At 32.9% G+C, this 12,009-nt stretch overlaps 1 protein-coding gene across 1 annotated transcript in view; it reads right to left on the reverse strand.

Moving 5' to 3' along the window:
* LOC107436811 (LRP2-binding protein) overlaps positions 1-10,712 on the reverse strand; it is a 145,520-nt gene extending 134,808 nt beyond the window's left edge. Inside the window, exon 1 of the mRNA XM_043044128.2 lies at positions 10,515-10,712. The gene's annotated coding sequence lies outside the window, so the exon portion shown is untranslated. The remainder of the gene's footprint in view (positions 1-10,514) is intronic.
* Between the last annotated feature and the right edge of the window lie 1,297 nt (positions 10,713-12,009).

Consider the following 12,009-nt stretch of genomic DNA (forward strand, 5'->3'; position numbering starts at 1 on the left):
GATAGCCCTTCAAGGGAATATCTAAAATGCTTTATAGCAGCATTTATAGCGAGCAGCTCCCTATCGTAAGTGCTGTACTTAGATTCAGCAGGAGATAGTTTCCGCGAGAAAAAAACTAGAGGTTTTGGACCCTGATCCGACATGGAATTTGAAGCGGCTCCTAAAGCGACTGTGGAAGCGTCGACCATGAGCATAATTTCTTTGTTGGGTTCATGAAAAGTCACAGTTGTAGCAACGCAAAGGTCAGTCTTGCATTTTTCAAAGGCGGAGATTAAAACTTCCATCCACACCACAGGACGTTTGTCATTTTTCTTTGAGTCTTTGAGGAGCTCGTTTAAAGGGGCTTGAGTTTCTGCAGCCTTTGGCAAGAAGCGCCTGTAAAAATTCATCATAGCTAAAAAGCGTCTCATTTCTGAAATATTTTCGGGTTTTGGGAAATTTTTTGATGCCGCGACCTTATCAGGTGATGGCCTGACGCCTTCTGGGTTAATGAGACAGCCCAGGAATTTAACGGATTGCTTACCTAAGACGCATTTATCTGTCTTTAATTTTAGACCGTATTCCTTCAAACGGGAGAAGATCTGATGTAAGTGATCAATATGCTCAGATTCAGATGATGATGCTATTAAAATGTCGTCAAAATAGGGAATGCAGAATTCAAGGTAAGCTAGAACTTGGTGACTATATCTTTGGAACGTTTGTCCTGCATTTCTAACCCCGAAAGACATTGTCGTGTATTCAAACAGACCAAATGGGGGTAGTTATTGCAGTTTTCTGAATATCGGGGGAATAAACGGGGATCTGATGGTATGCCCGAGTGAGGTCAAGTGTAGAAAATATAACTTTATTGTGAAGATTCTGAGTACAATCTTGCATGTGGGGCAACGAGTAACGGTCTGATATCGTGTTAGCATTTAGCCGACGGTAGTCCCAACAAGGACGAATCTCCCCGTTATCTTTTCTTACGACATGTAGAGGGCTTGCCCAAGGAATCTTAGATGGACGAATAATTCCCTGGGACATGAGGAATTGGAATTCTTTCTTTACGGCTATAAGTAATGTTGGGGCGAGAGGCGAGACGACGCTGTTTTGAAAAAACAGGTGGGCCTTTTGTTTCTATGTGGTAGTAGATTTTATGTTGTTTATCGGTTTTAACAGGTTGAGAGGAATTAATTAGTTCGGGATACTGGCTTAAAATTTTGTCAAACTTAGAACTGCCTATGTGGATCGAAATATTTGATGCTACTATATCAATATTAGAGGATTTCGCACTAGATGAACAATTAGTGTTGGCATCAACGACTCTGTGGTTCTTGGCATAAACTAGTAAATTAAAGTGAGTGAGAAAGTCGATGCCAATTATAGGTTGCTTAACATCTGCAATCACAAATGACCACACAAATAGGCGCCGTAAATTTAAATTTAATTCTATACGTTCTGTGCCATAAGTTGTAATTTTTGTTCCATTGGCAGCATACAATGTTAAGGCTTGTGGGATTTTAAAATTCGGATCAAAAGTTCTTGGGAGGACGGATATGTCAGCGCCAGTATCAATAAGAAATGTTAATTTACATTTGTTATCGGCCACTAATACGCGATTTACCTGGCGGTCACCACTCTGTCCGGGATGTTGGCGCCCATTCAGTTTTCCGCCTCACGATACGTACAGGGGGACTTACATTTCTTTGCTTTCAGTCCAAAATCAACGTGGTAAAAACAAACACCATTTTTTGCCTCTTTGTATCGGGTACGTGAATTACTTCTGCCTCTACTTCTTCGAAAATAATTCTTCCTTCGGCGAGCACGATCTTGTTTTTGTATCATAGACGACAGCTCTTGGACCTGTTTGGTCAATTGGGCTATTTGTGTTTGCATCTCAACATATTGGGGATTATTGTTTGAAGCGAGGGCATGAACCATATTAACAGATGAATGAGGATTCAAATCATGAATTTTATCAGCAATGGTAGCTAGGTGAGTGAGATTTTCATTAATAGCTGCAAGTACCGATTGAGTTCCGGAAGGAAGTCTAGCTAACCAAAGTGATTTAATTAAGGGTTCACCGACTGATTCACCTCCTAAGGCAAGCATACGTAATAGCAATTGAGATGGTCGCTGATCACCAAGTTCTAACCCTTGAAATAAGGTTCGAATTCAACAGCGGCTATTACATGATTAAATTTTGTCTCGTCAGCTGTAATTTTTGCTAACGAGAATTGAGCTTCCAAGCGGAGAAACCACAATGAAGGGTTAGCTTTCCAAAATGGGGGTAATTTGACGCCAACGTGAGCGATTTGAGCTTCGCCAGTCATGATAATTACGCCTGAGATTAACTGCGATCGTGAAATGATTATAACATAAAACTATTCATTAAAAATAATACGAATTAAGAGTTTAGATCAATAAATAATGAAATTAACAATACATAACGTTACTGGCAATTAATCAATTTCATGAAATAATAAAGACGCTACCCTAACACTTCAAAATTAACATGATAATACAAGAGTATTGCGAGGAAAGGGAGGAAAGAAAATTACCCAGCTCAGTCAAGCATCTAAAATGATAAATGTATGCACAAATAACATCCAATTTTCGAAATCTCAATCGCGAGAAGAAATGTGTACAGGAAGATAGTTCTTTACACACGGGTCACCATTATGTGGGCCCCTCAGATGTCGGAGTCCACAATAAAAGGACGGTCGATTAAAAACTTTAACATCTATAATAGAAATTAAATTTTAATCTTGTTTAAAATACAAAAAAAAGTAAAAGGTTACATAGAAAAGTCGTTGAATACGCTTGTTAGCAGCAACGTGCTAACTCGTTGTTTTTAAAACATCAACAAGGTGTGTAGTGGAAGTTGTAGTTTTTTTATGTTCCCAAGACCATTAAAAAGTTGAAGTAACTATATTACTTCAATTCAGATTAGTTCACACTGTTGGAGAAGTTCACATTAATTCGTTTATGAGCGTTGTTGCATTTTAGGCAGTGTATCCCACAATTGCAAATTTCTCCCAATACTTGATCCAGGAGTTCTGTCTTCTAGATTGGGTACAAAATTACAAAGCTACGGAGCTGAACATTAGCAGTCGTAAATCCAAAAATTGGGTCGGCTGCTTACTGACGATTATAAAATATAAAATAAAATAAAACAATTAATCGGCTTAAGAGGTCACTACCCTCTCCCTATCAGATTTTAGGTTTAAATTTTTAATTTGTTTTTTTTTTCTCTTATTTTTTAATTTCTTTCTTTTATTTTTATTTGCTTATTTATATATTTATTATTAATTTTTTTTGGACTTGGCAATTTTTTTGAAGGCGTACTATTATTAGACAGGACAATACCGTTAAAGAAAAGAAACAATTAAAGGGATCACTTTATTACGTTAGAATAGATGAAATAGCTCTTGATAATTTCTAGAACTACTATAAATGTTTCCTCAAAATTTTAAAAAAGAATAAACTGACGCGATTTTGGGTTAGTAATTTAAAACAACACGCTTTTCAGTTTTTGGATTTGTGTGAAATCAAATTTTATTACTCTTCAAGCTGATAAAAATCGCTGAATAGTTTTTTTAAAGTTAATTGCAGAAAAACAAAGATATATTCAGAAAAACAAAAAAAAATCTAAGAACAGGCAGCAGTATTTAACTAACTATCAAAAACTGTTGATTTCAGAATTGCAGTTGCATATATTTGTCAGAAAAAATTAAAAGAGAATGAAAATATCTCACTCTTTCGATCTCAAATAGTGAGTCGACCTTATATTTTACATCTATCGAAGGGGGCACCTTTAGATAGATGACTGTAGACATCGTCGTTAGTCTGACCCCACAAATATCCCAGAAGAATCTCCGTGTAATAAATGGTACCATGTGTACGTTAAATCTATTGATCGTTCTCTGGTTCAGGTCAAAATTATGATCTGTGGATGAATAAATGCACGTATGAATGGATCCGCCTTTCAAAACAAGCTGTGGCTTGTGTGTGAGGCTGAAGTCACATTCTTGGCCATAGATGGCGCCATTGAAAAACAAGAAACTCTCCCTCTGGTTCAAATCGCTTGGCTCCACCAAGCAGGCTTGATGGTATTTGGCAAGCAGCATTAGAAACAACAACATCCGTCGAACGATTGATTGATGATATCGATCATCAGTTTATTTTAGAAAATAATTTAAGAAGTTTAAAAGCTTATTTAGAATTTTTACTCCCCGCCTCCACGCACTTGACAGTTGAGTTCGGTCCGGAGGGTAACGGCCTTTTTCCGGCTAAAACTGAACATACGTAAAATGCTTTGATTTTTAGAAGAAAAATAATAATAAACATGAAAAACGAAAAATTAAAAGTAAATAAATAAAAATAAACGAATAAAAAATAAATTTGAAAAAGAAAAAAATCTGCCGATATGATGCCCTTTTCCTGATAGGGCTCCCCTGACATGAACGCCAGTTGCCATACCCGAGATATCTACTGAATATATAATTATGGAATATAGCATAACATACAACAAGGTGGGTATGGGGAAGCGAGGGAAATTTGACGCTTTGTGACAAAGGGAATGAGGGAGCCAAAAATATTGAAAAAAGAGTAATATTATTTATTGGTAGTCCCTAACTTGAAATTGGAAAGCTATGTATTCATTGTTTAGTCCAAACCATGGAGCTGTAATGTAAGTAGAGCGAATGCTACATGGTGATTTTTGTCCCAATAATAAAACCATGTGAATGGTGGATGATTTGAGAAGAAAGAAATAATTCTACCTTCCATTACTACTTGTTATTTCAATGAAAGAAAATCGATGCACGGATTTTAACTTAAAAAAATTAAATTATGGTTGTTTACTTTCGCATTTGAATGTAAAAAAAAAAGACTCCATTAACTGAGCACTTAATGCATTTCATAGCTAAGTAATTTTATTACTGAAATTACTATATTTACTAGTGTATAATTTATTTTATGTATGAAATTTAAGCAAACGCTTATTGTCCTTAAAATATCGCACGAATCTCGACTATTGTATTTTATTCATCTAAAATCCAAATCTTATAAGTGAAAATAAACTTTTCAGAAGACTATTTAACCATAAAATAATGATTATATAAAATTTTCAATAATTAAAACATCATTTCCTTAAAATTTTAGTTCTAAAACGTATTAGGTAAGAGTACAGCAATAAATTCTGAATTGAAACAAATTGAGTTTAAAGAACGTGATGGAAAATCTTGGATAGGGTAAAAATTTGCCACTGGCTTTTGGTCAAAATATGCCTCTTTAAGTTTTTTATCAGTTTACTTATAAAGTAATAAAACATTTTAGCTCTCGTGGATTTGTGATACAACGAGCAAGATGACCGTCTCTTTACTGAAAGATCGAGGGTTTAAATCCTGGCTGAGACAGTTGACTTATATATAAATTTTTTTGGTCTAACAAAATTGATAGCTGGTTAGTATACTTTATTCAAAATATAAATTATTGTTTCTTAATTTAAATTCATTTTTTTTTTGCAAAATGTAAACTTTTGAAATCGAAAAAAAAAAGAGAATGATAGAGAGATTTTTATTTCTTTAGTTAAAATAGACGAATCAATAAAAAATTTATTTGTAATTTCGTAGTTTAAATTTCATTGACTTCAATTATTGAATTTATTCTATTTTGTACTAAATAATTTAAGTTTTTATTAAATTTTATTTAAAAAATGTAAACAAAATTGCATTATGATTCTTGTTAAAAATATGGAAGCAAGGGATTAATTGAAATCTAACTGGAAAAAAAAGAAGAAAAAAAAGAGTGGGTAATGGAAAATGCAAACTTTATTTTAATACACAATTTTTCTTTAACTAGAATTATAATGTAATTTTGTTTACATTTTCATAATTAAATTTGATAAAAACTTAAAGTAGTTATTACAAAATAAAAAAAAATAACCACAGAGTTAAATTTAAAAAAAAAAAATTCTAATATTTTTTTGATATGTATTTCTCAGTTAAAGAAAAAATATAATTAAACTTTCTAAATATTTTTTTTTTAAATTTTGCGCAGAGCAATTGTTTCAGCTGAGACTTGAACCCCCGATCCCTCATTTCCATAGTGCATGGCGACCGTTGTGCAATGCATCCACGTAATATAAAGAAATTTGTTATTTTTTGAGTAAATAAACTAAAACTTTAAAGGGGCACATTTTACCTGACGGGCTAGTGCAGCGGGTAAATAAAGTAACCATTATCTTTCATTTAAGTTTAATTTCGTTATAATTCAGAAATTTATGATTGAGATGTACAAGGTCAAAAAAAGAAAAAAAATGGAAAAATAAATAAATAAACGGATTACCTTGAATAGTTATTCAATTTTAATGGATTTTAATTAATGAATTCTAATTTTAATGGTTCGAGGGGGTGGCATCGAATGTGCTAATAAATTAGTGAACACGATATTTTTAGAAAAAGACTCTTTTAAAATTTGATTTTTCAGGAAATATTCGAATTATTTCGCTCAATATTTGTTTTTCGCCATGTAAAATTACATTCTTTGAAATGATGTAAAAAATTGTATGCCTTACAATTCATAATTTTTCGACTATTTTTAAATAAAATAATAAATATTTACTAATTTTTTTTTGCATGGAACTACCTTTGGACAAAAGAATTTTATAAAGGTGGGTAAAATTTTTTCTACTCGCTTAAAAAGTTCTTGAGATGTGATTAAATACGGAAAAAGTAAAAGTAACGCTATGGGGTCGAAACTATGGATCGCTTAGCTGACCAAACTATGGGGACCATATTCGCCAGATTGCGGCTTCTCTCCTTATCTAGGGAGTCAGAAAACCGATTCCGTTGAAAATAAGATATGTTTATTCGGAGAAAGTACGCTCTTGTGTCTGATTTTGTAACTTAAAATATCGTCAGCCACTAATTATTTAGCATATTTGAGGTTACCCCCCTCGAACCATTAAGANAAAAAAAGAAAAAAATTAGAAAAATAAATAAATAAACGGATTACCTTGAATAGTTATTCAATTTCGATGGATTTTAATTAATGGATTTTAATTTTAATGGTTCGGGAGGGTGACATCAAATGTGCTAATAAATTAGTGCACACGATATTTTTAGAAAAAGACTCTTTTAAAATTTGATTTTTCAGGAACTATTCGAATTATTTCGCTCAATATTTGTTTTTCGCCATGTAAAATTACACTCTTTGAAATGATGTAAAAAATTGTATGCCTTTCAATTCATAATTTTTTGACTATTTTTAAATAAAATAATAAATATTTGCTAAAATTTATTTTTTGTATTGAATTATCTTTGAATAAATAAATTTTATAATTGTGCTCAAAAAGTTTTAATTCTCCTAAAATTTTTTTGACATATGGTGACATACGCAAAAACTAAATTTAATATTAATATAATTTTAAAAAATTGAAATTAAATAAAATGGCAGAATTTAATTTCTTTAATATTCGATTTCCTAATTTAATTAATCATTCGTAAATGCCACTGTATCTCAGCAGTATCAAGAATATATATTTAGATTAAAATCTCCCGAACTTTCTTATGTAATGGTCATATAATTTTGAAGAAAATGTTCATAGATCCTGGATCATCCTTGATCCAGGAGTTCCCTTCTCTTCTGGGTGGGGATCAAAATTACGAGGCTGCTGTGTTGAACATTGATTGTCGTAAACTCAGAATTGGATCGGCTATACAACGTCGGTAAAAAAATAGAAAATTCCTATTTATTGATTATAACCAAATAGATATTTCTTTCTGTTAGCTATCACTTCAGCTTAAAATAACGCCTTTTTTCTAAAACTTAAGATCCAAATATCAGGAATGCCACAGGCAACTAAAAATTTAAAAAGGGGTAAAATCTCAATTTTTTTTATTTATTTAATTTATTTGATTTCTATAATTATTCAATCGTAATTACCACAATATAATGCATTGTAAATTATTCATATTTGAAGCGAAGCAATTTTTTGCAATCACTTTCAATAGTAGAGTGAATGAAATAAGCTAGAAAACGTTGCTAATTTTAATTTCTTTTCATAGAATTTTGCTTCTTATTAATCATCATTTTACACATTTAATCGCCTGTGGCATCCCTGAAATATAGATATATCCATTATTAATTTAATATGGTTAGTCGCAATGGCTTGGCTTGGCCCTGAAATGTCATTGTGAAGAATTTGGGTGTTTCAATTAACAGTGGCTGCTTTAAACTTTCCCAGCTTCCGATAGATGAGTGCCAGCTTGTCTGGGAAGCAAAAGGGACCAGTGTGCAACGTCCATTACATTGTCGCAATCATAAAATTTTGAAGCCTTAACCTCCATGACCCCTCAAGCCTACAACTGGCTGTAGCAGGAATGCTTTACCTAATATGATATGGTAAACTGAACTACCTCGTCGCTAACTAATCCTGATAATGAAACACTTGTTCTGCTTCACCGCTTTTTACCTTTTTTAAAATAAAGAAACCGTCCTCTTAAAGGGACTTTTAGGCACAAAATGGTTAAACCATCCCCTGTCGAGGGTGAGCGAATGCAATATTTTGTAGCGATGAAGCAACTGAGTTCATAAAAAAGGTACTAGGACATTTATGCTTAAACGAAGAGGATACTTAACATTATTATCTACAACTTGTACTCATAATTTTTCCCTTTGCTCTTGAGGAGTTTCGCCAGTTAATAAAAACGGACGCAACCACTGAAAATTCGCAAGATAAAACTCGTTGTTGACCATTTGTAGACCAGTAAATAAAATGGTCCCTAAACATATAAAATGTTAACATTTAGAGTAGTGGGTAATTCATAGGTTTCAGTGGTGTTTGAGAAGCACCTTTCGATACTAAATTGTTAAAAATTCGCAATGGTATGATTTTAGATCGATATGAAGTTGTTTATATAAATAAAATACTTTATAAAATATGATACATCATTTGTGTTACATTATCAATATTAATTATTAGACTTTTTGTTAACTATTTTATTTAAGTAGCTAATTGAACACTAAGGCTTTCAGAATTTTCGAAAATTCTGCCAACGTTTAAGAAGATTTACCACGACAGAGCTGGTTTAACTGTTTATTGGTGCAACATACATTTGCAGAATTGTATGCTTCATTAAGATTTATATGCAGTTCTCAAGTAAAAGGACACTTAAACAATACAGAAAGGACAGCACGAAAATGCATCCCATTGCCTACAGACTTTGCACTGTACTTTGCGGTGGATACCGCTCAGCCAGGGAGGACCGGCAAAGATGGAACAAAGTGGTGTTTCATATGAACTTTTGAATCATTTACATGTAGTGGTGAGGAAAATAACTTTTTCAATCAAATTTGTAAAACAAAGAATCATACATTAAAATATGAAGAAAACCGTAAGAAAATTTTCCAAAAAGCGCCGAAAGTTGGCAGCCCTGTGTTATGCACATTTTTTATTTAATATACAGGGGTTGGACAAAATTATGGAAACACTTTAATACTTGGACTGCCAACTACGCTCCTTGTAAAATATTTTATGGAGTGGTAAACGGTTAAAAATTAAATCTTTCAGAATTTCGGGTAATTTTGACAACCTTTTAAAAGCCTCGCAAAATCAGGAGAGCAATTTAATAATTTCTCCCCAGCCTTAATACCAGCAATTTTGGAATCATGCGATAGGGTTGCAATATTTATGAAATAAAGCTTTTTTAATTATAGTGACGTTGAAAAGGAAAACAAATGCTTTTAACTTCTTCACCCCCCCCCCCCTGTTTTGGCAAATGCAAATATTGCAATATTTCAAATTGTACCAACATTTCTGCTATGCAAAATCTCCAAAACATTCTTTGCTATAAGAAATATTGTTTCTATAGAGTAAGTAGGGAAGTGTCTCCAAATTTTGTCCAACTTCTGTAGTTTCCAGTGTAGACTAAAATTGTAGTATTAAAGTATCTCAGTTGCTTTATTTTAGATCATAACACAGATAATTATTTATTATAGTATTTCTGTCATCTAAATAATATTGATGCACTTTTTTTAGGAAAAAGATGTTGCATTTATTTAGGTACTGGTCAACTTTTCCTATCTTCCCGTAAGATTTTATTTTTATATTTGGTGTAGTAATTCATTAAATAATAGTTGTAATTCATAGAAAAATGTGGTAATTCATATAATCATATAGTAATTCACAGATTGAAATTCACAGACTCACATTTTATTTTTCATTAAAGGAATATGGTTTAAAATGATTTTGAATACCATTAAATTTGAATAATTTAAACAAAAGTTTTCTGATAGTTTTCAATTGTTGGCTAAATTTTTACGAAACACCAACAAACTCAATTTCATTAGCTTTACCCTACAGCACTTTTTTATTAAAGCGTAAATGTTGACAGGTATAAATTTATGAGTGCATTATTCTTGTGTACAATTGTTATATTTTGCCAAAATACTTATTGAATCAATCAAATGTGGACAAAAGAAAGCCAACAAACGTATCATCAACAATGCGATAAATAAATTTTACTTACATCTAATTAAAATTGAAGACAAGTCACAAAATTTACTTATTTGTTTAAGCTACGTATCATAATTAATGCCCAATATAATTTATCTTTCATTGAACTGGTACTCTCCATAATTTAACACTTCCAAATTAGGATACTTCATAAAAAAATTTTTCAATAGATCCATTTGCTTCACAAAACCAGACGCCATTAACAACGTACTCTTTTCCTTTCCGAACGAAATCATAAAAAAACGAAGCAAAAAATTAACTCGGAGTAAACTGTCACGACGTATGTGAATCAGAAAAGTTGATTACGATCTTTTACAAACGGTAGCTGATGATTAAGACCAATTACAAAACAGATGTTTCTACCACGAAATGTCACCCGTGTTACTACATGCCAAGTAATAACGTGATAACACTGTATTAATTTCGAGTGATATAAACACAATTGGAAACTCTTTCCTTATACTTTATGCTCTTATTTTTTTAGAATATTTTTTTCAATTGGTATCAAAGTTATTTTTGATAGCTTTCGGCTCAATTTTTTTCTCTCGCATGCTAGGCTATCATAATTTAGGTAATTATCTTTCATTAGAGGAAGTTTCAGTTTCGGAACTTTATTTTTCTAATGTCTTAATTGCAGGTATCCACTCTGTTAAGCGAGTATTTTTTTTCTCCATCGTATATAATGCTCAGAAATTTGCCTAAGATATTTTACAGATGCGTTCTTTGACTAAAATGTCTTTACATACCTTGTGAAATTTTATTTAATCCTTTAAAGATTAAGCCTACCAGTAAATAAAGAGGTCAAAGAACCCGGATCATTTACACTGCTGCCCATTATAAAGATTAACACAAATATCCTATTGATAAAACATATTGAAGGCAGAATTTAGCTTAGATGGGAGACAGTCATCAAATAGTTAAGATTCCTGTCTAACTTCTCTAAGCTGGGTGCTATGTAGCGTCATTCAAATCTTTTACTACTAACATTAAATTGATTATATGTCTCTCAATCTCGCAGCGGACCGATCGTTAAGACACGGTTCCCAGCAGATCACCGAAGTCAAGCATCACTGGCTACGGTCAGGGTGTGGGTGGGTGACCACTTGGATCAGCCTGCGTAGGGACCGAGAGTGTGCGGTATGGGTCCTCGTTAAACTGTTCTACCGTTAAGTGCTCGACTTTGCGTGCAGGTCGTCGGGCTACCGAAGCGGGGGTGCCATCCCCTCTGCAGAGGATCAAAATTTGAGATGGCATGTCTTCGGATCATCCTCAGGGATGTTTCCCAGACCGTCGCCAATAGCCCATTGTGCAGCTCTAGTGCGATGTAAACAAACAAACAAACAAACAAACAAACAAACAAACAAACAAACAAACAAACAAACATTATTGGCTTATTAACAGCATTATTGGCTGCTGTGAGTGAGCCAGAGAATGACAGCTTTGATCAGCTTGCTTAAGGACCAAGGGTGCTCGGTATCGGTCTTCGTTAAGCTGTTCAAACTTAACAT

Source organism: Parasteatoda tepidariorum, chromosome 10, assembly GCF_043381705.1.
Source record: "Parasteatoda tepidariorum isolate YZ-2023 chromosome 10, CAS_Ptep_4.0, whole genome shotgun sequence".
Taxonomy (NCBI): domain Eukaryota; kingdom Metazoa; phylum Arthropoda; class Arachnida; order Araneae; family Theridiidae; genus Parasteatoda; species Parasteatoda tepidariorum.